We start from the raw sequence: 16651 nt of genomic DNA on the forward strand, positions 1-16651 counted from the left end.
AGTACTGTTAGTGTGTCAGAGAGAGAACACACTGCATTGTTCATAATGGCATTCAGTTTTTTTTTTTAATTCTCTCCTTTGCTACTACCTCCATGGGGTCCAAAGTGTGTCCCACAACTAAGCCTACCCTTTTAATTTTCTTGTTGAATCAGTGGGCGTCTCTTAAAGCAATGTTACCAGCTAAGTACACCACACCAAAGAAAACTGCACTGGCCATAGGATTTCACTTCCCTCATTAAAGGAATGCAGTCTCTTATGGAAAAAGAGCCTGCTCTGCCCTTTCTTATACAATGGCATGCAAAGGTTTGGGCTCTCTTCATTAAAATGCCTGTTACTGTGAACAGTTAACAGAAGATGAACTGATCACCAAAAGGCATAAAGTTACAGATGACACATTTCTTTAATATTTTAAGCAAGATTTCATTTTTATTTCCATCATTCACAGATACAAAATACCAAAAAATGAAAGGGGGCCTGAAGCAAAAGTTTGGGCACTCAGCACAGTCAGTACTTAATAAGACCACCTTTGGCAAGTATCACAGCTTGTAAATGCTTTTGGTAACCAGCTACAGGTCTTTTGGTTCTTACTTGGGGCATTTTTGTCCACTTGTGCTTGCAAAAGGCTTCTGCTAAATTCTTCGGACATCTTGCATGTACTGCTCTTTTGAGATCAAATCAGATTTTCAATGATGTTTAGGCCTCTTGGGGTATTCCATTGTAGATTTTGAGATGTGTCTTAGGTAATTATCTTGTCGTAGGACCCATCCTCTTTTTAACTTCAACTTTTTTTTACAGATGTTGTGATATTTTCCTCCAGAATTTGCTGAGTTTACATACACTTTGTCACTTTGGTAGCATTGCTTTTAAATTGTTTAACTTGAGCCAAATGTTTTGGGTCGTCTTCCACACGCTTCTTACAATAAGTTGCTGGAATAGTGAGCCATTCCTCCAGACAGAACTTGTGCAACTGGGACATGTTTATAGACCTCCTTGCTCACACACACATTTTCAGTTCTGCCTTCAAATTTTCAATCAGACTGAGGTCAGTGCTTTGTAATTCACCCTAAGTGTATGTAAACCTCTGGCATGTGAAATGTGAAACTGTACTAGGAAACATTTAGTGACTGTCCTACTTTTAATGGCCACTAGATGTCATCTATTGTTTATAAATAGCAGAAAACTAAACAAGACAACATTTTACACCATTTGGCTATTACACCTCAATTTTACTGATAATGTTTACAGTTTTATTGTTCTGAACTGCTTCTGCAACTTTATTATGTTAAACATCTGTTTTAGAAAACCAAAGAGAAATATTCCCGCAACCTTTCTTAAAGGGACAACAATGAGTAAATCTGCATTAATAATAATACATTTTATTTATATAGTGCCTTTCCCATGCTCAAAGCACTTACAGAATATAAGAAAGAACGGCAGGGTATACAGTATATAGCATTGTACAAACCAAATAAATAAATACAGAAGATTAAGACAGTAAATTCAGAGAAAGCCTAACAGACAACATAATTGATGGTCTAGCACACACATACAGGTTACATGAGCATCTTGACAGAGAGGTAAACTGAGACAAGGGTAATAAAGATAAGTAGAGCTAAAAGCCTTCCTGAACAGATGAGTTTCGAATTGTTTTTTAAAAGAATTCATAGAGTCAACTGATCTAATTAATTTCAGCAGGTCATTCCAGAGTGTGCGCGCTATACAGCTGAAGGCCCTGTCACCCATTGAGTGTAGATTAGTGTGGGGCACAACAATATTGACAAAATCAGAGAACCTTAGTGGGCGGGCAGGCACATAGTGATGGAGAAGGTCACTGATGTAGTTTAGCACGAGGTTATTTAAGGCTTTGTAGGTTATTAGTAGGATTTTATATTCGATTCTGTAAGACACAGAGAGCCAGTGAAGACGGAGCAGGATGGGTGTGATGTGCTCGCTGCTGCTGGTGTGAGTAAGGACTCATGCAGCCGAGTTTTGAATAAGCTGGAGCTGTGATATAAGATTAGAAGGGGCACCTGCCAGCAGCAAGTTACAATAATCGATGCGGGATGTGATAAAAGCATGGACAAGTTTCTCAGCTTTAGAAAAGGAGAGGAAAGAGCGAACATGGGATATGTTATGGAGGTGAAAGTAAGAATGGTTCTTAATGTGATTTATGTGGGCGGAATAGCAGAGGGAGGAATCAAAAATGACACCAAGATTCTTTGCAGTAGAGGCAGGTCTGATGAGATCACCTCCAAGATGGACTGGGAAGGAGCTCATTTTATTAAGCTGCATTTTAGTCCCAATTTGCATTACTAAGACTCTTATACATTCAAGATGTTATAAGATCAAGATGTTAGAATACCTGTCAACTATAAATTGATTTCATCAATCAGAGTGACTGTCATTGTAACACAATGTTGCTGATTAAGGTTTCAGCTTCTTGATCATGAATTCTATTAAAGGAAGTTTTAAGCTCTTGATTTCATTTAGATCAATGATAGCAAAGTTTCTGATATATTGAGAGTTCAACAGGAACCAGAAGGGGCAAACAGTGAAAAATGGCAAATAATATTTAAAAGTCTACGGAAAAAAATTTCAGGTCACTTTGTGTTGCATATCCACATGCCAGGTATTCAGGTGTACACTCAAAAATCAAAAACACATGCAATTTTTGCTAATATTATTAAATAAGTACTTCTGGAAAATTAGAGTAGTGCAAGAAAGTAAACCATACTCAAGCAAAATAAGAGTTTTAGGATCAAAGACAGGGCTCTTGATCAATGAATGAGGGGTGGAGAAAGGTCTTCAATTCAATTGCTCAAATTCACTTGAATGCATTTCACTTTCGTGTGCTACTCTCATTTGTCACAAGTATTTATTTAATACTATATTAATAAAAAAAAACACATGTGCTTGTCTTGTTAACAAAAGACTGGATAACACAACACAAGTACCTTGAGATTTTTTCACGGATGTTTTAATATTGTTTGCTGTTGTTCACCGTTTTCCCCTGCAGGTCCCTGATGAAGCCTGTTATATCAGAAGCTTTGTTATCTCCATTCTCCATGAAGACTTGAAATAAAAAAAATCACATCCAGCACTACAAATGAGAGACACGTGATCCCAATACCAGAGAGCGGTCAGAGGTGCAAGGAACCGTTTTTTCACTGACATCATCTCAAAAAACTCTGGCAATTAACGTGTCTTATACAAAACACTAAATGCTGTCCTCTCTCCAGCCGTAACTGTTTTCCCTGCTGCCTCCACTGCTCTTTGTAATCAGATCCTCACGTTTTTTCTGGATAAGGTCACGAACATTAGATCCCAGATCTCCATTTCTTCTTCTGGCTCTGTTGATTTAGCCGCTCCTGCGCACGGTTCCCTCACCAGCTTTGAACCTATTTCGCTCCCCATCTGGAAAAATCGTTGCCTCAATGAAGCCTTCGGGCTCTCCGGACGATGTGGTGCCGTCCAGACTGCTGAAAGATGTGTTTCCTGTGATTCGATATGATGTCCTAAAGATCATAACTAGTAGTCTATCCTCGGCTATAGTTCCTCATGCTTTCAAACACGCAGTTGTACATCCAATTGTGAAAAACCTGATCTTGACCCTGCCGTTCTTTCCAATCTTCGTCCAATCTCCAAACTACCTTTCTTGTTAAAAATACTAGAAAAAGTAGTTTATGAGCAATTAACTCATCACCTACAGGACCATCAGGTAATGGATCTTTTTCAGTCAGGCTTTAGGCCCCAACACAGCACAGAAACCGCATTTACGTGTCCTAAATGACGTCCTTTTGGCATTGGACTCAGGACTCCACGTGGTTATGGTTCTTCTCGACTTATCTGCTGCTTTCGACACAATCGACCACGACATCATGATCTCCCGACTCGAATCCTGGGCTGGTATATCTGGCTTAGCCCTCGACTGGTTCAGGTCATATTTCTGCAACAGGACTCTCAGAGTCATGCTAGACGATTTTTCATCTGAATCAGTCCCACTCCCATGTGGGGTCCCCCAGGGTTCCATTTTAGGGCCACTACTTTTTTCAATCTACATCCTGCCTTTAGGTGCAATTTTAGAAAACATGCAATTTCATATCACCTATATGCTGACGACTGCCAAATTTATTTCTCCCTCAAGCCAACTGACTCCACCAAACCTCTCCTCGACTGCCTATCTGACATTAAGGACTGGCTGGCTGTAAACTTCCTTCACCTGAACGATTCAAAACCGAGGTCATTGTTTTTAGTCCCGACTGCAAACAGGCTCCACCCCTTGGCCTCGTTTCTCTTCCCATTCCAGTAACCGTCTGTCTCCAATCTTGGAATCAAAATGGATACGTTCCTGAAAATGGATGCTCAAGTCAACAGCACAGTAAAATCCTGCTTTTTCCATCTAAGGCGAATCGCCAAACTCAAGCCTATTCTTTCTAACCACCTCCTGGAATCAGTAATTCATGCATTCATTACGTCCCGGCTTGACTACTCTAATTCCTGCCTTTTTGGTATCAGTAAAGCCACGCTTTCTAGACTCCAACTGGCTCAAAATGCGGCTGCAAGGCTTCTAACTGGAAGTAGCAGAATCCAACACATTTCACCGATTTTGAAAACCCTACACTGGCTGCCGGTTAGATTCAGAATCGATTTTAAGATTCTCCTCCTAACCTATAAGACATTAAACGGTCTAGCCCCCGCCTATTTGAGTGTCTTGCTCCATTGTCACAATCCCCCTCGTGTTCTTAGATCCACAGATCAGCTGCTCCTAACCGTTCCCAAGGCACGTTTTAAAGCTCGTGGTGAAAGGGCTTTCTCCGTCTGTGCACCCAGGCTCTGGAACTCCCTGCCCTTAGTGGTTAGGCAAGCCGCTTCAGTCGCCACATTCAAATCTCGCCTAAAAACGCACTTCTTCACATTGGCTTTTAATTCTTAACCTGTTTCATTTTCCACTTGCCTTTTGCTATTTTCTCTATTTTATTTGGTCCCTTGACCTGTTTTTAGTATCTCTGTTTTAATTCTCTCTTAATGCTTATTTTTAATATATTGCTTTTAGTCCTGCTTGTTGTAACTGTACAGCGCTTTGGTCAGTTGTAATGCTGTGTTTTTAAGTGCTCAACAAATAAATATGGTATGGTATGGTATGGTACAAACAACAAGGAGTAAGTATGAGTGTCTGAATGAATAAGGGAATGAATGAATGACTTGACCTGCCAAGTGCCATGGAGTCAGAGACACACCAGAAAATATACAAGTGAATGTCTGAAAAGGAAAACAAACAAAAAAGCTGTGTCAAAGTACAAACCTCCATATCACTGAGATACTGCAACAGAATCTGACGAAAGTGTTACATTAAATAATGCTCTTGAACATCAATAGGCTGAAACAGTGTGTAACTTATTGTTGTTAAAGTTGGTTACATGATACTAAATTATTGGGTATAGTTCTTTCTGCAGGTTGGCTATTTTCTGTTAAATAAATAATTGCAAAGTGAACACTTTGATATCTGCTGTTTGTCACCTGCAGTTACACACTGTATATCTTATTTTTGGATTTGGTTATACTTCATAGTAATGTCCTGACATGTAAAACCTTGCAAATAAAACACATTAAATTTTCATGTGACTGCATATCATTTAAAATGTTGTATAAGTACAGTTTGGGATATCGCTTGGAGCTCCATTTTTTTAAATGATCTGCAGATAATCATAAACCAGTAAACACACACTGATGAGCCATAACATTAAAACCACTGAGAGGTGAAATGAATAGCAATGACAATCTCATTACAATGGCACCTGTCAAGGGGTGGGATATATTAGGCAGCAAATGAACAGCCCGCTTTTGAAGGTGATGTGTTGGAAGCAAGAAAAATGGGCAAATGTAAGAATGTGGACCTCTCTGACAAAGGCAAAAATTGTGATGGCGAGATGATGCAAGTGGGGAGCAAAGGCTAGCCCATCTGGTCTAATTTCACAGAAGAGCTACTGTAACACAAACTCCTGAAAACATAATGTTGGCCATGAAAGAAAGGTGTTAGAACACACAGTTCACAGCAGATTGCAGTGTATGGAGCTGCATAGTCGCAGAATGCCCATGCTGACCCCCCCTTTCTGCCTAAGAAAGTACATAAAATGGGTTTGTGAGCATCAGAACTGGACCATGGCACAATGGAAGAAGGTGGCCTGATCTGACGAATCACATTTTCGTTTATTTTGTGTTGACAGCCTAATGTGTATGCATTGTTTACCGGGAGATGAGATAGCAACAGGATGCACCATAAGAAGAAAGCTAGCCAACAGAAGCAGTGTAATGCTCTGGGAAATGCTCTGCTGGGAATGCATGGGTCATGGTATTCATTTGGATGTTACTTTTGACACATAACCAGCTGCCTAAAGAGATTAAACTACACCCACTGTCCACTCAACCTATAAATTTTTTACGTGTTCTTCATTTTAATACAAGACATACAATCTATTCTTTCCTTTGATGTGGTCCTTTTCTGGACAATAATTTTATATGTTCTAGATCATGGGTGCCCAATGCGTCAATTGCGATCAACTGGTAGATCGCAAAGGTAGTGTAGGCAGATTGCGTTGCATTCAAAAAAAAATTTTTTTAAACATTAGTCTTTCATATATCCTCCCTATGGCATTTGCCACTTGATTGACATACAGGACGGCCAGTCTGAGATCTCTTCTCTTCCCAGACACTGGTCATCCCGCATGCAAGCACGTACGCTCAAACGCGTGAGCTACTGCAAAACTCCGGCTGTGATCTAGTTAGCTTTCCAACTTATACTGACTAAAGAAGGGATTTTAAAAAATTGTTTGGGGAGGGTATGGGCTGGATGTGGAACTGGAAGACGATTTTTTTCTCACAATGTCACAATCGAGTGTGTTTGTCTGATCTGTCAATCTATCATTGCTATTCCAAAGAAGGAAAATGTGTAAAGGCATTTTGAAACTGTTCATTAAAACTATGAAACTGACGTCCTTCCAAAAAGCGATCTGAGAAAGAGAAAGGAGAGGGAACTAAAATCGCAGTTAATCGGACAGCCATCATTTTTCACTCGGCTGAATTCAAAAGCTCCTTGACTGCATTATTTGGCTCTAATTATTTATGCGAGTCAGCCTTTTCCCACATGACAATTATTAAATCCAAATACTGTAGTGACCATAAATGTATTGAATTGTTATTGTGCCATAAATGTTATTCAATTATGCAAGGTACGACAACATACATTTTATGTATAAAGTATACTCAGTATATATATCTATATATATATATATATATATATATATATATATATATATATATATATCTTTTTTAATGTAGGTAGATAATTTTGACCTGGTCATTTTAAAAGTAGCTCACAAGCCGAAAAAGTGTGGGCACCCCTGTTCTATATGAAACGTCAACAACTAAGTGAAAAAGAAAGGGTAGCACATCGAAAAGAGGTCCAAAAGTGTTGGGAGAGGAAAGAATTCAAAAAAGAACAATAATCTAAGTGTAAATTCAGAAAATAAGGAAAGTTATAATCTGCCCGGACCAAGTGGAATTGAAAACCTAACAGGTCCAAGCGGGGGCGGAAATAAAAGACAAAGAGTAGACGACATAGTAGAACGTTGTAAAGAGGTTTAAAAATGTTGGCACAATACAGAAGCAGAGCAGGTTTGAGATAATGAAAGTACTAAAATTCGAAAGTATCAAAAAAATGATAGTAAAGATTGCATTGGCGCAAACAAACAGAAATTATTACTCGGTGAAATAATGGATAATAATGGATACAAATCCACGCATCCAAAAGTATCGCACTTGACACAAAATTTATCTGAAAAACATGGACAAAAAAAGTTTTCTTGGATTTCTAAATGAATCGGAAAGATCATACTCGCATATATAATAAACCAACATGTGATGATGATAGTTTTAAACAATAATAGTTTTGAAAAGACAGAAATATCAAAGACAGAGTTGATAATCGTGTTTATCCAAAAGCACAGCACAATTCGTCGCAAGTGGCAGATCCAGGAAATGACTAGCGTGTAGTGCCCGCACGGGGGTTGCTGAGCAAAGTGAGAGCTCCCTAGTTTAATATAACAAGTAACTACAACAGGAGTGACATGTATGACTCTGCCAATTTACCATACAATAAAGACCCAAGATAAAGGAAGCCATTATAGGCATGTCCTCTATGTCAGCAATATCACCAAGAAGACCAAGTGGTAATTAATACTGTGTAATGTAAATATGAAAAGAGAAAACGACAAGAACAATGGAAACTAGAAAGAAATGACACTGCCATGAATATATACAGAATGAGCAAGAAGTTAAGTTTGTTGTGAATGCAAGCCTAAGGGGCTGTTTGATTTTGTTTCTTTTCTACTTCTCTGTCATTTTAGGTCATTTTTTGATTCATTTATTTCTTGTGTGTGTGTGTTTTTTCAAACAACAAAACACACAATTTGATACACAGGATCTTAGTTTCTTTGGTATTATACAGAGTCTTGCAAGTTACCAGGAAGGAATACTTCTATTACATTTTGTTAAAAGGCATTACATTTCCTTTCTTGGCTCATGTTAGTTTTTGGAACACAGTTCAATGCATTTTAAATAAAAGAAAAAACAATCATCATTAAAATATATGTTTACACTTTGCAACACATCAAAAGAGATTTATAAAAAAATAAGTAAAATCTTTATCATTCACATCCATCCAATTACTGAAACAGTTGAAATAGACTTTATGGATGCTGCAGTTAATCTTGGCATCATAAAGGAAAAGGCAAGAAATAAACCTAAGCAGAGTGTGCTAACAAACACCCACGACCACGCATACTAGGCCAACGTTACATTCACCAATTCACTTTACAAACTTCTTTGTGATGTGAGCAAAAAGCAGGAGTACATGGATATGGAAAAGCATGCAAACAGTTTGCAAATATTTACTCTTCTGCTTCGAAAATCTAAGTGGAAATTAATCTACAGTATATGCAGCAGTCACAAAGAAGAAAAATAGAAGAAGTGTGAAGTACCATAAAATCCATCTGAAACACATGCCCAGATGCTGCTACTCAATTCACAACCTGGAATAATGCTTTCATAACAAAAAAATCCAGATTTTACAGATCAATCAAGATAAGTTTTCATCTCAAATTAAGTAACACCAATGTTGGCAATATGGGGAACCTGCAGCACAGTTAAAACCTAGAAAGGTCAGCAAAGCTCTACTTTGGGCTACATCAAAATACCTGTATCTTATATACAGTAGAACCTCTGGTCACGAAGTTTCCAAATTCGTACAAATCGGGTTACAATCAAAAAGTTTGCCAAACTTTTCCATCTGTTCACGACCACACGCTCTGGTGGCGAACAAAAACGCTGGTGGTCAGTTTCCCTTCTGGTTTGTACGTGCCAGTGATTTCCACATGTGTTCAGTCTCTCGATGTACATTGTTCTCAGTCAGACATGCGTACAATCGCTGTGAACTCTTTGTGCTCTATTTCGTGTGCTTTTGCATTAATTTTGAAATTAACCATGGCCCCTAAGCAATTGAAGAGTGGAAGTGTTGGTGAGAAGAAAGGTTCAAAGAAAATTTAAATCCAATTAAAGAAAGAAATCATTGAAAAGTATGAGCATGGTGTTAATGTTACTGATCTTGCTGCCGAATACTAGAAATCGAAATCTACTAGAGATCTATTGGTTTCTAATTCGAAATCTTCTTTCGCGGAGTAGGACTCTCCCTTGAAACTGTAACCTCCTTGCCACCCAGCTTCCTCCTCACTTCCTTCACGCCAGAACTCGACTCATGCAAGGTTAGTTTTCTTGGTTGTTTATGGTTAGTTTTTGTATAAATGAAGGACTTTTCAAACTTTAATCTTTTTCCCCTGTGCTTAAAACTCATAAAAAAAGTGTTTACAACGAGCAGTTCATAAGGGTGTAGTATGAACTCTTGCAATGTTAGTTTTCTCTGTTGTTCAAAGTTTTCTCAGTATTATTCAATGTTTTTACATTTAGTTTACTATTACACTGTGCATTCTATGGTATAAGTAACTATTTTTGTGCTTAAAAATTTTTAAAAAAATTACATACAGTTTGTATGGGCTGGAACTGATTAATTGTATTTACATACAATCTTATGGGGAAATTACATTCAGGTCGCGACCAAATTGGGTCACGTCCAGAGTTCCGGAACGAATTACGGTCATGACCACAGGTACCACTGTTACCTCAATCTTTCAACATGAAATATAAAAAGGCTCATAGAGTTATTACTGTAACATGTAGAATGTCAACCTGAAATAGGTATTTTATTGTGATGTTTTTAAGTGGTTTACTTCCTATTTCCTTGTAAAATATGTGACTTAAAAGTTTTCAGTGTGGTACAGCAGATCCACGCCTTCAAAAAAAGGACTAGTTTTAAATCCATAGAGCTGTGTCACGCTCCGTGGGCGCGATTGCATGACCGCGGGGAGTTAATGAGGTAGTTGGAGCGAGTCGCACCTGCATGTGCACGGGCAATCGTTCTCAATTGCTTTATTGGCTTCCTGTGGCGTGTGATTAAGACGCTGCGTCCATAGAGACGGAAGTGTATACATACGGGTCGGCACAAGGAAAAAAATCAAAGATAGGAGAATCAAAGAAGAGAAAACAAAGATGAGAGGAATCAAAGAAAATGAGAACAGGTAAGAGGTTAAAAGATGTGAAAGGCAGTCTTAGCAGGAGGATCTGGCCACCTGGAAGGAGGAGACAGCATGAGCTGTGGTGCTCTAGGGGCTAGTTCGCCCCACAGAACATCCAGGTGGAGTGTGGCGAGCAAGGCAGGTGCACTCTCTAGGCTTCTGAGATGCGACCACGTGAGCGCGAAGGAAGAAAGGAGGACAGCCGACCTCAGACGTTCTGATTGTGATGCCTGGAGGTAGCCCAGACGGAGGTTGGGCGAAAGGAGCTCGTGGCTGCTGAGTCTCTGTTGGCTACGCAAGCAATGGGTGAGCCAGGGAGAATAAAAAGGAGGTGGGCTGAGATCAAGAGGAGTTAGACTGCATTTTAACCTTGGATTTTTAATGTACAGGTAGTCCCCAGGTTACTGACATCTGACCTATGACATACGAATGAGGACGCAGCTGCGACGCACACGCCTCAGTAACTGCCGTTCCGTCATCTTCGGCCTGGGAATGCTGCAAGCGGTGGCCTTGGGGCGATTTCGCTGTGTAGTGTCCTTCGGCGGCTCCGGCAGCAAGCAGTGACCCATGGTCCATAGTCACCAGGGCCACAGCTATCGCTCGTGTGCAGGACGATGGTTCGCTGCCCACCCACTATGCTGCCGCAGCTACTGCTCCCGACTGGACGCAGGCTGGATGGAGCAGAGGGGGGGCGTTTCACTGCCCACCCAGCACACACGGCTGGTAATGCTGCAAGCGGTGACCCAGATGTGGCTGGATGGAGGCCACTGAGGGTGAACGGGGCGGCAGGGGTAGCATTGTACTGTAGTGTGCCTCGGATTGCTGCCTGTTGAATTGTGGTTGGGCGATTAACTACCCACCTTTGGCTGCACTGTGTTTGTTTTCGGTGGGTATCTGCAGGCAGCATAGTGTAGTGGAGGTGACTTTGTGGTGGGCGAGTGATGAACCCCCCTCGCCGCCTGCAGTCATTCTCAATAGTAAGCCTACTTGTACTGTTACGCACATAGCAGGAAGTTGTCTCTTGTCAGTACATCAGACGTGATGACGGGTGCCTTTCTACTGTGATTGCGTGTATTGCACTGTGCAGAAGAACTCATCTTAACTTTTTGTCTTCACCCTTACAGTAAAGAAGTGGAAAACTATCACCACTGAAAATAAAAATAATAAAAAGCTCAGAGAGAGGTGAAACTCCAACATTCATTGGCAGAGCACTTGGTTACAGTCGGTCAACAACAGCATTTGTTAAAATAATGTACCTGTTCCGACTTACATACAAATTCAACTTAAGTACAAACCTACAGTGCCTATCTCGTACATAACCCGGGGACTGCCTGTATTTATTTATTGATTTTATTCTCACTTTCACAATGATTTTTATGAAATTATTTATGTACTCTGAGAACACTGCACAATTGACACTTTTGTTGGTTTTAGTTTTGTTTTGACTGGTTCTTAATAAACTTGTGCACTTTTTCCACCATCCTCTGGCATCATCAGTGAATTGTCCTCATATGTCTGATCATCTTGGTCATAACTATCAACGGTGTTGGTTCAGCACACTACCATGTGGGAAGAGGGAGTCTGTAGGAAACCAGCATCGTCACATCCAGCATCTATGGTTTATACTGCATATTTCTTATTTAAGCATCACGTCAACGTGGATGCTGAAAACCATAAATCCAAGTATCGTGCTATCAATAATTTTTTGGATGGTAGAAAACAATGCACCTTTGAAGAAACATTATCACTACTTCAGTCAACTAGTGGAATGCAGAATTCTGTTGTGGCAAGACATCTCCACAAGATAATCCAAGGTCTTGTTGACCTTCTACAAAAAAGAAAACCAAAGAAGAATAGGATGCCATTATGGAGTGAACTGTGAAAATCCGTTCTTCCTGAACAATTCCACATGAGCATGATGTGTGCAAGTTGTGTGCCCAGAGGGTACATTCAGCTCTATTAAGCATCAATACATTCAATATCCGATTTGAGAATTCTGAGTTTATGAATACAGAGTGGGAATAAATGTAGTTGTGTTTCACATCTGGGTATGGAATTTGAAAAAAAAAAAACCAACAGAACCAAACTAATATGAACCAAGAATGCAAATAACAATAAAAAATGGAATGGTGATTCACCTACACCAAGAAAACTTCAAGATTCAAACCTGAGCCAACAAGATCACAGGAACAATTTTTCACAATGTCAAGAGTATTCACTCAAGTCCGTCTTAACGTATTGGGCCCCAGTGCACTATTTTGCCCGGAGGCTTATGATGCTGTTTGTTAATATGGCCCTGCATGACGTGCTTCAAAAGGGCTACATAACCAATCAACATTATGCTGAATTTCTCTGGTATTTGGGGCTCTCAGTAAGGAAAATGCAGCAGGCATTAATGGCAGTGCCCCTGCTCACACTGCATAGTGCTAAGGCTGCTCTACAAAACGTGGATCTGATCAGTTTCTACTCAACAGTCCTACTCTCATGGTTCATTTGACTACCATCCATTCTACAGTCTGAAGGATCACCTCCATGGGACCTGCTATGTCAATAATGAGTATGTAAAGTTAGTTACACAGAGTGGTTGAACAAGCAAGACAAGCCCATTTTATTTGAGTGTCACAGAATATCTTTGCCTATGTAACAAGTACAGTAAGTTTTATGTTGATTATACTGAAAAAAGAAAACTTGTTTGGTTTATTTTTAACAGGTCAGACTCGTAACGTTTTGATTGTCTCATACATTGACCACATGAAATATTTTTTTAGAATATGTGATAAGTTACATAAGAAAAATATTCTAGCTTGAAACTGGCTTCTGAGTAGTCAAATGACAATGTACCACACAGTCCCAAAATAATCTAAATGTAAACAATTTTAAAAGTTTGAAAATTAAACCTATATATAAATGCCTTCAATAAGTAGACATCTAATAAAGCTTAGATCTAATCCATGTAAATGTTGCTTTACATAATCAATATGGTATTTGCTTAAATAAACTTTTCACAATTGCAGTGTAAATCCAAAATGTAAAGATCAAGACCTTCCAAAGAGTTTTTTTCCCAAAAGGTTAGTTTAAAAAAGGGAGTACAACAGATATTCAGGCAATTCAGAAGTCACCAACCTTTTTTTCTAAATAATATCCTAATCTTCTATCCCAAGTTGTGACTGTATTCTGTATACTGGTATTCCGGTTACGCCCCCCTAAGACCTACCATTAAAAGGGTTTGGAGTTGTTAATAGTTTACTAATTTACACAATAAAGCAAACGCTAAAACCGATTTTAAAAGCAACGTTTGAAATAAAACAATAAACCCAAATGTTGTCACCGCTGAAAATAAATGAGCGCGGGCATTTATTAAACGAATTAAAGTTACAATAAAGAAACGGAGATGCAAGCCGCTATATTGATATATTTAGAGAGAGAGAGAGAGTTAGACAAATAAAAAGGGCCTTACATATGTTTACAATTTATACCATATCCTGGCGCAACAACGCGATATATTGTTTTACCTTAAAATGATTATACTGCCATGATGAAGGAATGAATCAAGAATACGAAGCTTCTGGGAGAACGCGCAGCATCTTGAAGACGACGCCGTTTGACGAGACGCCACCTGCCGGTTTGGAGGACAAACTGAGAAGGGCTGCCATTTGCCAGTAGTCAACATGCCAGTAGTCAACATATCAGCAGTCGCTCGAGGGCAGTAGAAGCAAACTGCCTAATCGCATGTGCTGCAACTTTTTTTTCTTCCCTGAAGATACACATAATGTGAGGTGAAATCTTTTGAAAGGAGCTAGAATATTCAAATAGACCACCCTTTAAGCTAAATAGGATAAAGCTACTATCTACACATATGTTTTAACTCCTAAAACAGTTCAAATGCATTAAGGAAATAAAGCAAGAATAAAATGTAATAGTATAACAAGAAAGTGTTTAATAAAAAGACAGTCACATAGAATATTGCTAAAATATACAGCAGCATAAAGAAACTGACATTTCAGCATAAATTAATGAGTGTGTGTGGTTATCTCACATAAGAGATACACATCTTTGAATAATGTAAATTACCCTTCACTTTTGAATCCTAATATTCCTCCTGCATATATTTATATTACCTTTTCATGCAGTGTGGATAAAAACAAAAATGGTTCTTGTTCATAAGGTGAATTAGGTCCTTCAGAAAAGTTCCAAAAGTCAAAAAGAAGGATACAAGATAACTGGTAAGAGTGCCCTCAAGATATTCAACTCATTCTTTTTATATGTCTTGGATGAGGATGATTTTTTTGGGATGTGGTTTAAGTTACCTATAGTCTGGTAGGGTATAACTGTACACCAAATTACAGTAATGGTGTAGTGGTGTAGTGGCTAGTAAAAAAAAATTGGATTAAAACTTATAGTAATCCATTCTAGGTAGGCAGCATGGAGTAGTGGCTAAGACACTAGACATTAAACCAAAAGGTTCTCAGTTCAGTCCCATCAACCTGACTGACAGTGTGACCCCTGAGCAATTCACTTACATGCTTGTGGTCTAATTATTACAATAACATTTATAAACAATTGCAATGTGTCCCAGGCTTGAGGGTCACTTTGGATAAGCCCATCTGACAAATACATTATAAAAACTAAATACATGGTGCCAAAATTTACCCATGACAATACTTTGAACTGAACTGAATGTAACATAATAAAGATGTGTACTGTACAATATCTGTAACTACATACTCTCTTTACTAGTGTTTGGAACATGTGGTATTTGCTTTTGTTAAACCTTCTAGTAGTCCAAGTGGGTTTAGACAGTACATGGATGTTTTGACACTATACTACATGTCAGCCTCACCATCATTATTGCTTTCCCTAAACACAGGTTCAAAGCAATTACTCTTTTCTTAATACTTCTTTTTATGTGAGCCCCCTGCTTTTATATTGCCTTAATACACTGTTCTTAGTTGCCCACCTCGCATGTCATTTCTATTTTACCATATACAGTATTTCCCTCTTAAAAAGCATCTTTGCCATTTGATGATTTTCTTTTTTCTTTTTGGAATGGAATTAAAAGCTTTTATCTTTTTCTTAAATTTTTATGACAAAATAAAGTTAAATAAGGTTTAAATTACAACCAAGCAGAATAACTGAACAAGTAATCATTTACTGCTTTTAAAATTCTTTGAGTTTTACATTAAAAAAAAACACTTTTCAGAGGTCTTTTCAGGAATACTCTGGGATACTCTGAAGGCATTTCTAAGAGGACAGCTTATTTCATATCCTTCTCACAAAAATTAATTAGAAACCAAGAAGGTGCCTGAGTTAATCAGCAAAATCACCAGAATAGACCTAGAATGAGCCAAATCTCCAAATGAGGCACTTTATAAGAAAAGACAGGTTTTGCATTCAGAATTAAACCTCTTAACTACTAAAGAAACAGAACAGCTCATCTTTAAATCTCAAAATCATTATTATGAATGCAGAAAGAAGGCCAGTAATTACCAAAACAGATAGAGATAAAATCATTGACTATAAAAATATAACCCACACATTTAGAAAGGACTGTACATCTTTATATTCTATTCAATTTAAAGAAGATAAGACACAATCTAATGAGTTTTTTGATTCATTATAAATACCACAGCTAGATAATATTAGTGCAGTGGAACTGAATAAACCTCTGATACTCTCAGAATCACTAGGCAGTATAAACTCAATTTAAAGTGGGAAAACAGCAGGCCCTGATGGCTACCCAGTGGAATTTTATAAAAAAAAAAAAATCAAATAAGTTAGCTCCACTATTATTAGCAACATTTATAGAAGTTTCAGACAACAATATTCTAGTTCACACTTTTTGCCAAGCATTAATTACTGTCTTTCCTAAGAAAAATAAGTACTTACTACAATGTGCATCATACAGAACAATCTCACTCCTGAATAATTATGTTAAGGTACTCTCCAAAGTTCTAGCCAGAAGGATTACG

The 16651-nt window shown here is 38.5% G+C and overlaps 1 protein-coding gene across 2 annotated transcripts in view; it reads right to left on the reverse strand.

The window, feature by feature from the left end:
* The window catches only part of LOC120515921 (transcription termination factor 1, mitochondrial), a 45731-nt gene extending 31464 nt beyond the window's left edge, over positions 1-14267 (reverse strand). Inside the window, exon 1 of one of the 2 annotated variants that reach the window (XM_039737291.1) lies at positions 14195-14267. The gene's annotated coding sequence lies outside the window, so the exon portion shown is untranslated. Of the gene's footprint in view, positions 1-14139; positions 14159-14194 lie in introns of those variants that run through there. The other variant, XM_039737292.1, reaches the window with a different exon arrangement.
* Positions 14268-16651: the final 2384 nt, after the last annotated feature.

This window comes from Polypterus senegalus, chromosome 15 (genome assembly GCF_016835505.1).
Source record: "Polypterus senegalus isolate Bchr_013 chromosome 15, ASM1683550v1, whole genome shotgun sequence".
Taxonomy (NCBI): domain Eukaryota; kingdom Metazoa; phylum Chordata; class Cladistia; order Polypteriformes; family Polypteridae; genus Polypterus; species Polypterus senegalus.